General features: G+C 41.5%; 1 pseudogene; it reads left to right on the top strand.

The window, feature by feature from the left end:
• Positions 1–1,258: 1,258 nt before the first annotated feature.
• On the top strand, positions 1,259–3,844 carry LOC141660951 (L-galactose dehydrogenase-like; annotated as a pseudogene).
• Positions 3,845–12,367: the final 8,523 nt, after the last annotated feature.

The raw sequence follows: 12,367 nt of genomic DNA, 5'->3' as shown, positions 1-12,367 counted from the left end.
CCCCACACTCCCTCTTTTCTTTCATTTTTCATTTAAGCTTCTATCTCCCATTCAAGTAAATGTTACTTCCTATATCTTGATCATATATAATCCAAAGAGTTTTGAGTGAAAAGTTTAAGTTTTGAGCTTGCATGTCAAAGTTTTAGTTGAAACTCAAACACTACGCCATAAGTGGGCTACTGTAATGGAAGTGTTACAAGTAGCGTTACATTAGCTAAGAGATTTTTGGCCTATTGTAACACCTCTCTTGCAGTGTTACAATAGCTATAAAGCTAGTGTTGCGGAGAATTTCCGGTGTTGCACAACATGTAACACCAACAGCTGGTGTTACATTAGATAATTTTTTAATTTTTAAAAATGTTAAAGTGAAAAAACTATCAAACATTAGTATTAAAGTTATATTCTGGTTTATTTGTGAATGAAAATTATAATATATAATATATTAAAATTTATAAAAATAAATCATACATAAATACTGAAATTACTTATTTGTTTTCTATTTAATAAATAATATTTAATAATTAAAAGTAAAAAGTAAAATAAAAAAATAAAAAAGTGATATACAATTTAGTAGGTGAATTATTGAGTGGTATTTTTCCTACCTAAATGAATGATTGGAGTTAAAAAAAACTCCCTCCTCGGGACTCCCCGACCTCACCTCTCTTTCCCCAACATTCTTTCTCGTTGACCTCACCTCTCTCGAGTCTCACCGTCCACTCCACAATGCCTCTCTACAACCTCATCGCACTGTCTCTACAACCTCGTGGTATGTTTAGGATCTCAATTAATTCATGGGATGAGGCTGGTTTTTTAAATTAGGGTTTTGAATTTGAGTTCAAATATGGGTTTCTTAAATTTTGAATTCAATTAGGGCTCTTATTTACTTGAACTTCAACTAATCGCTCTCTATTTAAGTGTGCAAGGCTTCCTTAGATCTTGGAATTTATAATGGAGTTTGACAAAGTTGAAAGAGTCACCCAATTTAAATATCAATTCGACAAACAAATTGCTTCTCAGGTTCTCTCTCTCTCTCTCTCTCCCTCTCCCTCCCTCCCTCCCTCTCCCTCCCTCTCCCTCCCCTCCCTCATTCTCCATCTCCCTTTCCTCCCTTAATTCACTGTAAATATGGTTTATGTGTGTATCTACATGTGTATATACAATTACAGTATTATCTTGCTTATTTTCTTACTGAATATTCAACCCACCTTGTATATTCTATCATTAATTGTTTTGTGTTCTTTTTTGTTATGTAATTGTGATGGTTGCGATTTGCAGTGATAATTACTGTAAATTGGTTAAATTGGAATTGAGGAATTGCTTTAAGCCTGAAATGTTACCTAAACAATTTGGGGATTTAGAAGGCTTGAGGATGTTTGATGCAAGTTATAGTGCAATTAGGATACTGCCATATTATTTTGTAGCCATGAATAGTTTGGCTGAGTTGAATATGGCATGTTATGTTAAGCTTCAAAATAGCACATAGAAACTGGGGTCTCTTCGGGTACTAAATTGTTATATTAAATAAATTTTTAGAATGGTACAGAGGACTTCTTCATATCAAACGCGTTTCAGGTGCTTGCCAAAGTCGAGCGTCATTAAGCTGAATGATTTTCGTAGTACTGGATGTGATAACCACAAATATAGTTGTTGTAAGTGTTACTGAGTGTTAAGAAGATTTGTATTACTGATAGATTTGACTAGCTGTTGGTAGTGTTACTGAGTTTCTAAGCTTATTAACTATTCATACTTGGTAGCTGTTGGTAGGATCTACTTGTGTAGTTCTGGTGATGGTAGAAAGGTTCTTGTTTCTTGAAAAATATGATTTTTAATTGGCGTAGCATACTATGATAGGATTGTTGTCATCTTATAAAATTTTACATTTCAGGTTGCCAGATGGTTCTTTGATGGAACTTACTAAAGTATACTCTTTAGATGCTGAATTTGACAACCTTGAGGACGTGCCTGAAAATGTAATATACTTTAGAATTTTTAGATGCTTTATGAAATTTGTTAGTCGTTTGATTAATTAATTTGACTAAATTTATCATTTTCTTCGTGGGTATCCGGACATCCTTATCGGTCTAGTTGTCAAATATATCAGACAGCCACAGACTTTTTTTCCTTTGTCTGATTGTGTTGACTTATGTTTTATACTTGTAGATTCTAGTGCTGCCATGGAACAGGTTTGGCATCTATCTTCATTTGTGATTTTATCATGTTAAAAGGAGAAGGATTTTTTTAATGAACTAAATAGCATTACGTAATTCTTTAAGGACTTTCTTTTTTGCTTCCTTGCGAAATTGATTAGTACTAAAATTGTACATGTGGCATTGTTCTGGCGACGTAGATAATTTAACAGTGTATATGATTGCTTGTCTTTCTCCTGGGAAAAGTCCCATTGTAGCCATATTATTACAGCTGATTCCCAAAATATACTAATTTTTCATCAGAAGTACTTGTCATTTTGATAGGTTTAGCTATAATTCTAGGCGAAAAGAAATAAAACTTATGCATGGACACCGATACATGTTATTTTGACAACTACGCATGTAATTATTTAATTATATAAACACGCACGTAAACAGTCTCCCATTTCTTTTGAGTAAATTCTGCGTACATCTTATCCACTCTGAATTTACAAACAAAATATATTAGGTAAGTTTTGTCTGGTATATTTAAGCACACACTTTGCCCTATTAGGTAAGTTTTATCTGGTATATTTAAGCACACACTTTGCCCAAAATATACTAATTCGAGTGTTCTATGAGCTGAGATCGAACTGTTTACAAGCAGCTTGACCTATACTTAATTTTGATAAAAACTGAAACTTTTTATATATTGTTAAAGACCTAAAAGAATATAACACATGTTATTTGTACCATCCAATTCTTAAGCCCCTTATTCTATGTAAAACAAAAATAAAGAAAGGAAATCCAAACAAGTTATATTTAACTGTCATGGGATTTAGTGAAACATGTTTGATTGTGTGAATTTCTTTATTTTTAATAAACATAATTGATGGAGTTTTCTTATTTCACATTTTGGTGGTGTGAAGGTACTATGGAGGAACTTTATCTGAGAAAGTACTTGGGAAGGCATTGAAAGCTTCTGGAGTTCCGATGAGTATTTTGTGTCACCAAAATGCGGAAGGTATAAGGAGGGTTTTGATTTTAGTGCTGACAGGGTGACTAGAAGTATTGATGAGAGCTTGGCTAGATTGCAGCTTGATTATGTCGATATATTGCAATGCCACGATATTGAATTTGGGTCTCTTGATCAGGTGTTCGATTTGCTGACTCCTGTCTTCTTCTCATCTTGATTATATGTTGTATAATCCTTGCATGTTTAGGTTTTCAACTTCTTCTAATAACTTTTTAGGATAAGTGTGTATTTAGAATTTTAAGCATATAAATTTGGGTGTATAGCTGTGGCTAGCAATGAGACACACTATTGGCTTGTTTACTTCTGTTATTTAAAATTATTTACCTATTCATAATTCGTTTTTGGTTTGTGACAGATTGTAAATGAGACTATTCCAGCTCTGCAAAAACTCAAGGAAACTGGGGAAATCAGGTTCATTGGTATAACTGGACTCCCATTAGAGATCTTCACTTACGTCTCAGATCGAGTGCCGCTAGGCACTGTTGATGTAATTTTATCATACTGTCATTATGGTATAAATGATTCTGCTTTGGAAGATCTACTTCCGTATCTGAAGAGCAAAGGTGTTGGTTTAATCAGTGCTTCTCCACTTGCAGTGGGGCTTCTTACAGAGAATGGCCCTCCAGAGTTGCACCCAGCATCGAATGAGCTCAAGGTTCTATATGTTCTTATATTTCTATAACCCGAGGTTTTTCTTATTTTTGAATTATTACAAAATCTGTGTCTCAGTGTGTTTATCGTCATTTTGTTCGGGAGGGTAGGGGTTGTAAAATTTGGTTTGTTCGACACAGTTACATTTATGTATGTAAGTTTGTTTTTTTCTATATATTTTTTACTGTTCGTAATTTGGATGCCAGACAGTGGGAAAATGGCACAACTAAGAGAAATTTTATAAAACAAAAAAATAGAAGGAGACTAAAGTGAAGTCAATGAGCTGAATGTTCAGAGGTCTTTGCTAAGGATAGGTATATGAAGATTTCATTAATTACTGTGAGAACTTGTTATACATTGTTTTATCATTCAAGTTGGATATCTTGTCATCTGCTATCTAGAGATGAGTATGTACATTGTGATGCTTACCTAGTCACATATACATCTTTGTATCACGCGTTTAATGACAGCAATAAGAGCTTGTCAAACTATATGCTATTTGATAACTCCGGTGAGCGGGCGGCTCCGTCTGACGGCGTTCCTGGACCTTCTGTGCGGGGGTGAGGTGTAGCTGCTGGTTGGGCGCCTGCAAAACAACACCGGAAGGGGGGTTTGGCTCCCACGGTGCCTCCGGTGTGAGAATAAGAACAAGCTTTGGAGAAAATGAAGGTATATATGTTTATGTAATCTAGAGGCTGCTGTGTATGTGTGTCTATATGTGATGGCTGCTGTATGTTTTGAGTGTATGAGAGTGTGTGAGTGCAAGAGAAATTATTTTCCAACCCCTAAACCCTTCAGTCTTGGGGGTATATATAGCCCCAAGGTAGGGTTTAGGGGTAGTTACCTCTAAATCTGGGCCGTTGGATCTTGGGAGCGGAGGACGCCTGGCTTGGGCAGATTGCTTACACGTGTCCAGGGGAGGACCACCTCCAGAGTGTCCTAACGGCTTCTGACACGCGCCGTGCTTGTCTGGGGTGTTGGTTGTTGATAGCTATCATAGTCGCGTGCCCACGTACCCCTCCTTGGCGGGTTGTGGGATGTGATGTGTCTGCTGAGACCTTCCTCACTGTGGTTTTGGCCCCGATCCGAATCCAGGTATGCAGGCGGATCCGGATCCGGGAATTAGGATAGACCCGGGCCTGGGCTCCTATGTTTGATTGGCCTGGGAGAGGGGGGTCTTAGCAGGTCGGTTGAGCCTGACCCCTTTAGTCCAGGTTGACTCCTGCCCGGGTCTCTTATGCCCTATCATTTGCCCCCCACTCCCTTATGCAGATTTTCTGGATGAGGGAGTAGAGTAGGGTTGTATATTTGGCTTAGTAAAAAAAATTCCTGTCCTGTTGCCCCCCAATCCGGATCTGGTGTAATGGATACCAATCCGAATTAAGGTAGAATAGTTGCTTCAGAAAATTTGTGCTCCTGGTTGCCCCCCAATCCGGATCTGGTGTAATGGATGCCAATCCGGATTAAGGTAGAATAGTTTCTTCAGAAAAATTCCTGCTCCTGGTTGCCCCCCAATCCGGATCTTGTGTAATGGATGCCAATCCGGATTAAGGTAGAATGGTTGATACCTTAGAAAAATTCCTGCTCCTGTTGCCCCCCAATCTGGATCTGGTGTAATGGATACCAATCCGGATTGAGGTAGAATAGTTGCTTGGGAAAAATTCCTGCTCCTGGTTGCCCCCCAATCCGGATCTGGTGTGGTGGATGCCAATCCGGATTAAGGTAGAATGGTTGATGCCTTAGAAAAATTCCTGCTCCTGGTTGGCCCCCAATCTGGATCTGGTGTGGTAGATGCCAATCCGGATTGAGGTAGAATAGTTGCTTAGGAAAAATTCCTGCTCCTGGTTGCCCCCCAATCCAGATCTGGTGTGGTAGATGTCAATCCGGATTAAGGTAGAATAGTAGAATAATCCTGGTTGACAATGATCCGGATTTTTGCTATTGATCCGGGTATTGGGCTGTGGAATTTGAAAAGTTTGGGATTTGTAACGTCTTTCAGTTTATTCCCTCCCACGAATTTGAATTTTTGGGCAGTTATTTCCTAAAAACTCGGCCCACAATCATTATGGGTTTAATTTGCATTTATATGTGTGTAATTACACATATATATGTATTAAATTTTTTTTGTAACTGCTTCTGGAACCAGTAGGATTCTGCCACGTGGCAGGGGTAGTTTTCCTCATTTATGCCTTTAAAAGGCCGACCCCCTTTTTTTCCTCTTTTCTTTTTTATTCACCATCAAAAGGAAAATCAACAGTCATTTAGTTCTCTCTTCATTTTCTCTCATTTTTCTACGAAGTGTCGTGCTCTTGGTTGGTTCTTGCCGCCGCGTGTCACTGGTTTCTCCGTCCATCTTCAATTGACTTGTAAGATCTCTTCTTTCTTGTTTTTTCCATTTGTTCTCCGATTTTGCTTTTCGAATTTTGATTTTGCATGCTTGAGATTCGGTTATATTTCTTCGAAATGGAAATCGAGGTTTTTGGTTGTTTTTGTTGCTTGGTTTTTTGTTTATTTGTAGATATGTATGTGTCTCTTTGTTTTAGGCTCGATTTTTGTTGATTTGTATGGGTTTTTCATTTGATTTTTCTGGGTTTTTTCCACCGTTGTTCTTCGTGTTCTTGGGTGAAATATATGTGTGTATAGGTAAAAGGTGCTAATTTCGCTGTTTGATTCTTGGGTTCACTGTTTGTGGGTTAGGGTTTTGATTTTGATCCGGGTTGGGTGTGTAGGATCCGGATTTGGGGGAGGTTTATGGCAGGATTGTATGACTTAGGTTTTTTGATCTGTTTTTGGTTGCTTTTGATTCGGTCGTGGTTGTTTGTCGTTGGGATCCGGGTATACGGGCTTTGCTTTAAGTTTTTTGTTGTTATGGATCCGGATCTGGGTATTTGCTATCAAGATCCAGGTCCATGGTGGTTTGCTTTTGTGGATTGTAGTTAACATGATCCGGATCGTTGATGTTTTTCCGGGTTGGACTTGCATTGGTGGTCTGGATCATTAGGTTATGATAAAATTAACATAACGTACCTGATCCGGACCACTTAGCAAGACAAATAAAATCTGTAGGGCCCAGACTAACTGACCTTCATTTTAATAGGTATATGGTCCGGATCAAAGAGCGAGCTAGGAAAGTATACAACTGCTATCCCAACTTTTCTGACGAGGAGAGTGATCCAGATTCGTCTGGTAGAGAACAGATCCGGGGCGAGATGGTTAGAAAGGGGTCCGGGTCCATGGGAACAATTATGAGCTTCCGGTTCAAGAGGCTTCCAGAGAACTCTGTTATTTTCACCCCGGATGGCCGCTGGTCCGATATTAAATATCACTTTGTTAGAAAGCCACCCGGGTTTGAAGATAGCATATACTATACCCGAGTCAGATATGAGAGGCACGAGGATGGCCACCCGGGCGTTTATGATCAGGGCGCCCTGGAGGCAGCTTTTGCTTCATTTGGGATCAGCCGGGATCATTACCAGCTGAAGGATTTTTATGCTGAATCTGACCCGGGTGATATGGACAAGGCAATTCGGGCTGCTTTTCAATTGACTCCCGATATCACTTGGAGGTGGCCCGAGCCGTATGAGAGGATCTTCCATCGTCCTGCGGATGGTTTTGTTCCGGTCTGGCTGGAGCATTTAAGGTCCGGGTGGAGCCCACGTTGCCATATTTTTCTCAAGCACCTGTGCAAGTATATCTATAGGATATCCCCCATGCAGATAACCCCAAATGGAATAAAGTCTATGACTTGGTTCATAGCTTGCTGCAACAAGGCCGGGCTCATGCCGACCTTCAAGTTGTTCCACCAGATATTCTATCTTTCTAGGTCAAGCCAGAAACCTTTTTACAAGCTGAGATTTCGGGCAGCAGAGTGCGGATTTGGCCCAGGTAGGTCCAAACCGATTATGCACCAGACTTCTTTGAAACATTAGAATGGGGAGATATTGATGTTGAAGGGATACGATTTGGAGTATCTTCCATACTTCACAGCTGGGGAGGTTAAGACGAAGTTCAACCCGGAGGTCTTAGAGGGGGAGGCTGTAGATCAAATTAGAAAATTTTGCGGTAGTCTCGGGTTCCAGCCAACCCGGGATACGTTTATGAACCATAAACTCCTGTTCCAACTTGGCTGTAAGTTTTTCTTTAATTTGTTCTGTTAGTGATCCGGGTTCCCGTCTATACTCGGAAATCCGGATTACGTTCCTCTTTCTTTTAGCTTATTTTAGGGTTTGGTATTTGATCCGGGTCTCTCTGCTTTCCCTGATGATCCGGATCATCGTATATTTTGCTTTTTTACTTGTCGCTTATTTGCATAAATCGTCTTCCCATGATCCGTCCATGTTGCAATATTTTACTCCCGGATTTGGTAGTATTTGTATTTTTATCAATCCTGTGCTTATAGTTTTTCTTTTCCATTTTTCAGGTTTGCCGCATTACAACCCTGCATCCCGGGCCATAATGTCCTCTTCAGCTTATGCAGCAGCTTTTAACTCGTTGGGGTTGGCATACAAGACAACCAAGGGGGCGCCTGGTACCGGATCCGGATCTGCGGATATAGAAGGCGGTGCCGAATCTTCTGCTCCCCGGAATATTGTTGATCCGGGTAATGCTCCCCTGGCTAAGGACCCTGACGTCCAGGAAATCTCTGATGAGGAACCTCCTTCGAAGAAGAGGAAATCCGCCCCGGGAAAGCCTCCTCGCGGAAAAACTGTTATTGCTGACCGAGTCATATGCGACTCGGAGGGGAAGGGACCGGATGGGGAGGCCGTGAAGATAGGAACCAAAACTCTAATCGACCTAGCCGGGTTCATGTCCAGTATCCCCTTCGAGGAAGATTAGGAGGAGGTTGAGGGTTATAATATGACTGCTGCCTTGAAGAGGGTCACAGGTCAATGGGGGCAGGTAACTTCTGAATTTTTACGCCCATAGTTCCGGATTATGCCCCCCAATCCACTTTTTGCTTGTAATAATGTTCTCCCTTTTTTTTCTCAGCTCGGGAGTGCGATATCTATCTGCTCCGATGTTGCCTTCACTGAGCTCAAGGAGGCTAACAACCGGACTAAAGCTGAGAAGATGCTTTCTGATTCCCTGAGGGGTGAGCTGGAGGAGGCCCGGGAGGGGTTCCGGGTTGTGGAGACCGGGTTGAACGAGAAACTGAAGAATTCGGAGACCCGGGCTGAGGGGATGGCCCAGGAAGTTGAGAGGCTCAAGGCCGAGCTTGCTGCTAAAGAGAATCTGAACAAGGAGGCCATCATTGTTGAGTTTAAGGCTAGCGATGTTTATGACTTCGAGGTTGCTCAGGTCGGGGTTCCCGAGGTACGCAGGTCCTGGATTGTTGCCGAGCGCCATATAAAGACTGAACCCTTTGCTTCCTGGGAGAGCTTTATTCAAGAGTTCCTTGCTGCAAAGGGTGCGGTTGAGCAGGGTCAAGGGGAGCCGGAACCCTATGATGGTCCGAGCCCCAGCTTCCTCTAGAGCCGGACCAGCTTTGCAAAGCTTCTCGGGCCCAGCCCATGTAATTTCATTTCTAGGATTTCTTGATTTCGTACTTTGATTTGAACTATATGTAATATTTGGATTTGTTCCGGATTGATGTCAATCCGGATCCTGCTTTGAAATTTTCTTCCGTCGTAGAAAATGTTTGCTTTTCTTTTACCTGTTATTTTTCCTTTTTGAGAAATCCGGATGCTTGTCATTGCCCCTAATCCGGACTAGGTTTACATCGAGTTTGGTCCGGGTATGGGACAGGGTCCGGGTTGATGTTTACTTTTTTACTTTATTTACTTGCTTTTTATTTTGCTTTCAATCCGGGTATGTTGAACCCGGATTGATGTTTGCTTTTTTGCTTTATGTACTTGGAAAATTTAAGTACATAATGTTTTTTTGCATCCCGGATTTGAATGCTAATCCGGGTTGTTTTTTGCTTTTAAATTTGCTTTCAATCCGGGTATGTCTAACCCGGATTGGTGATTGCTCCATTTACTTAGAATTTTTCTAAGCAAATAGTGGTTGCTTTCATTTTTTTCTTCTAACCCGGGTATGAGAAGGTACCCGAGTTATTTTTTGCTTCCATAACTGGTAATTTAGAAGTAATAACTTTCTAAGAAAGGAAAATTCTTTTCATTGATTTGCAAATTTTTTCATAAAAAATATAGGATCATAGATTGGTTGCTTGCCATAGGCTATAAGTTTTGGTTGCTTTTGTTTTTTTTTCTACTGGTAAAACTTTCTGAGCCTGAGTCCATGCCATGTATTCGGTACTTCAGACTCATCCATGTTCATGAGCTTGTATGTTCCTGGCCTTAGAACTTCCTTGACTTTGTATGGGCCTTCCCACTTTGGCATTAGCTTTCCAGTGTCGGTGGGGTCTGAAGCTTCCGTGTCTCGAAGTACCAGTTCTCCAACCTGAAAGTTTTTGACTCGGGACTTCTTGCTGAAGTGCTCTCTTGTTTTCTGCTTATATTTTTCCATTCTTGCCACTGCCTGGTCTCAGACTTTATCAATTAGCTCAATATTCGTTCTGAGCCCCTCCTCATTTGCTATCTCATCAAAGTTGATTGCTCGATGGGAGGGGGATCCTACTTCAATTGGTAGCATGGCTTCAGTTCCATAAGCCAGCTTGAAGGGGGTTTCTCCTGTGCTTGTTATGGGGCTTGTTCTGTATGCCCAAAGTACATTAGGCAATTCTTCTGGCCATTTGGTTTTGCTTTCCCTGAGTCTCTTCTCTATCCCCCTGAGAAGTATTCGATTAGTTACCTCAACTTGGCCATTTCCTTGAGGGTAGGCTACAGATGACTTCTTGTGTCGGATGCCCCTTTCTTGAAGGTAGGATTCAAATTCTGAACCGACGAACTGTGGACCATTATCTGAGACAAGTACTCTCGGGATCCCAAACCTCATCAATATGTTGTCCATGAACTTGATGCAGTCTTGTTGGTTTATTGTTCTCATTGCCTTTGCCTCTACCCATTTTGTCATATAGTCAATTGAGACTAGTAAGTATCTGAGGTCTCCTCTGGCTCTGGGAAAGGGTCCCATGATATCAATTCCCCATACAGCAAATGGGATTAGTGACAAGACTGAGGAGGGTAGGACTGGGCTCATCTGTGTCACATTGCTGAAGAGTTGGCATTCCTTGCATTTTTTCACAAAGTCTATTGAATCCTGGTGGATAGTAGGCCAGTAGTACCCCTGCCTTATGATTTTATGAGCTAGTGCTTTTGCGGACATGTGGTCCCCGCAGATTCCTTCGTGAACTTCCATGAGGCAGTATTGTGCCTCTCCTGGGCCTATGCACTTGAGGATTGGGGAGGAGAAGGTCCGGCGATAGAGTATTTCCTCTTCCATGAAGAATTTTGAAGCTTTTGCCTTTAACCTTTGCGCCTTCCCTTTATCCTCCGGGAGCTCTCCCTTCTCCAAGTAGTTAATGAATGGGGTCATCCAATTTGGACTGTTGTCTATTTCCATGGCTTCCTCAGAATCTGTGCTTGGTTTCTGCAATTCTTCGAAGTAGACGGAACAATCCAGGTCTGATGAATTTTGAACAAGCTTAGATAGTGTATCGGCTTCTGAATTTTCCTCTCTGCAGATTTGGATGACTTGTATCCTTGGTATCAAGGCGAGGTAGCTTTGGACCAGAGCCTGATACTTGGCTAGAACTGGATCCTTGGCTATGTACTCGCCGGTTGTTTGCTTTACGACGATCTGGGAGTCGCTGTAGATTTTGAGATTCCGGATCCTGAGTGTTCTTGCTAGCTTCAACCCTGCAATCAAGGCCTCGTACTCTGTTTGGTTGTTTGTTGCTGAGAATGCAAAGGAGATCGCAGTTTGGATTGTGAACCCTTCTGGGCTCTTTAGGATGAGCCCGGCTCCCGATCTTTCATTGGTTGAAGAGCCATCAACTTTGAGAGCCCAGGCTTCTGTTTCTTGATCTGTGCTTCTCTCAGGGACAATGCACATGGGCACGGGCTCTTTTTCTGGGAAATTGCATTCTATGATGAAATCAGCTAGAGCCTGGGCTTTGATTGCTGTTCTAGGAATGAAACTTAGGTTGAACTGACTTAGCTCAACTGCCCAATTTACCAACCTCCCTGAGACATCTGGCTTGTGTATTATCTTTCTTAATGGTTGATTTGTTATAACTCGTATCTCCCTTCCCTGGAAGTAGTGTCTGAGTTTCCTGGATGTTGTGACTAATGCAAAAGCAAACTTTTCTAGCCTCGGGTACCGGGTCTCTGCATCTTTTAGCACTTGGCTCACATAATAAACTGGTTGATGTTTTCCATTCTCTTCCCTGATCAAGGCTGCTCCAACTGCCAGGGCCCCTGCTGACAGGTAAAGGGATAGGGGCTCCCCGGGTTGAGCTTTTGTTAACATAGGGGGTTGAGAAAGGTACCTTTTGATTTCTTCAAATGCGCTTTGGCATTCCGGGCTCCAATTAACTTCTCTCTTGTTGATTGCCCCTTTTAACAGGTCAAAGAAGGGTAGGCATCTTTCAGCTAGCTTGGAGATGAATCTTCTTAGTGCAGCCAGTGACCCTGCTAGCTTCTGCACATCT

This window comes from Apium graveolens, chromosome 5 (genome assembly GCF_009905375.1).
Source record: "Apium graveolens cultivar Ventura chromosome 5, ASM990537v1, whole genome shotgun sequence".
NCBI classification, from domain to species: Eukaryota; Viridiplantae; Streptophyta; class Magnoliopsida; order Apiales; family Apiaceae; genus Apium; species Apium graveolens.
Note: the sequence above shows the minus strand (reverse complement) of the source record. Positions and strands in the feature narration are given on the sequence as shown.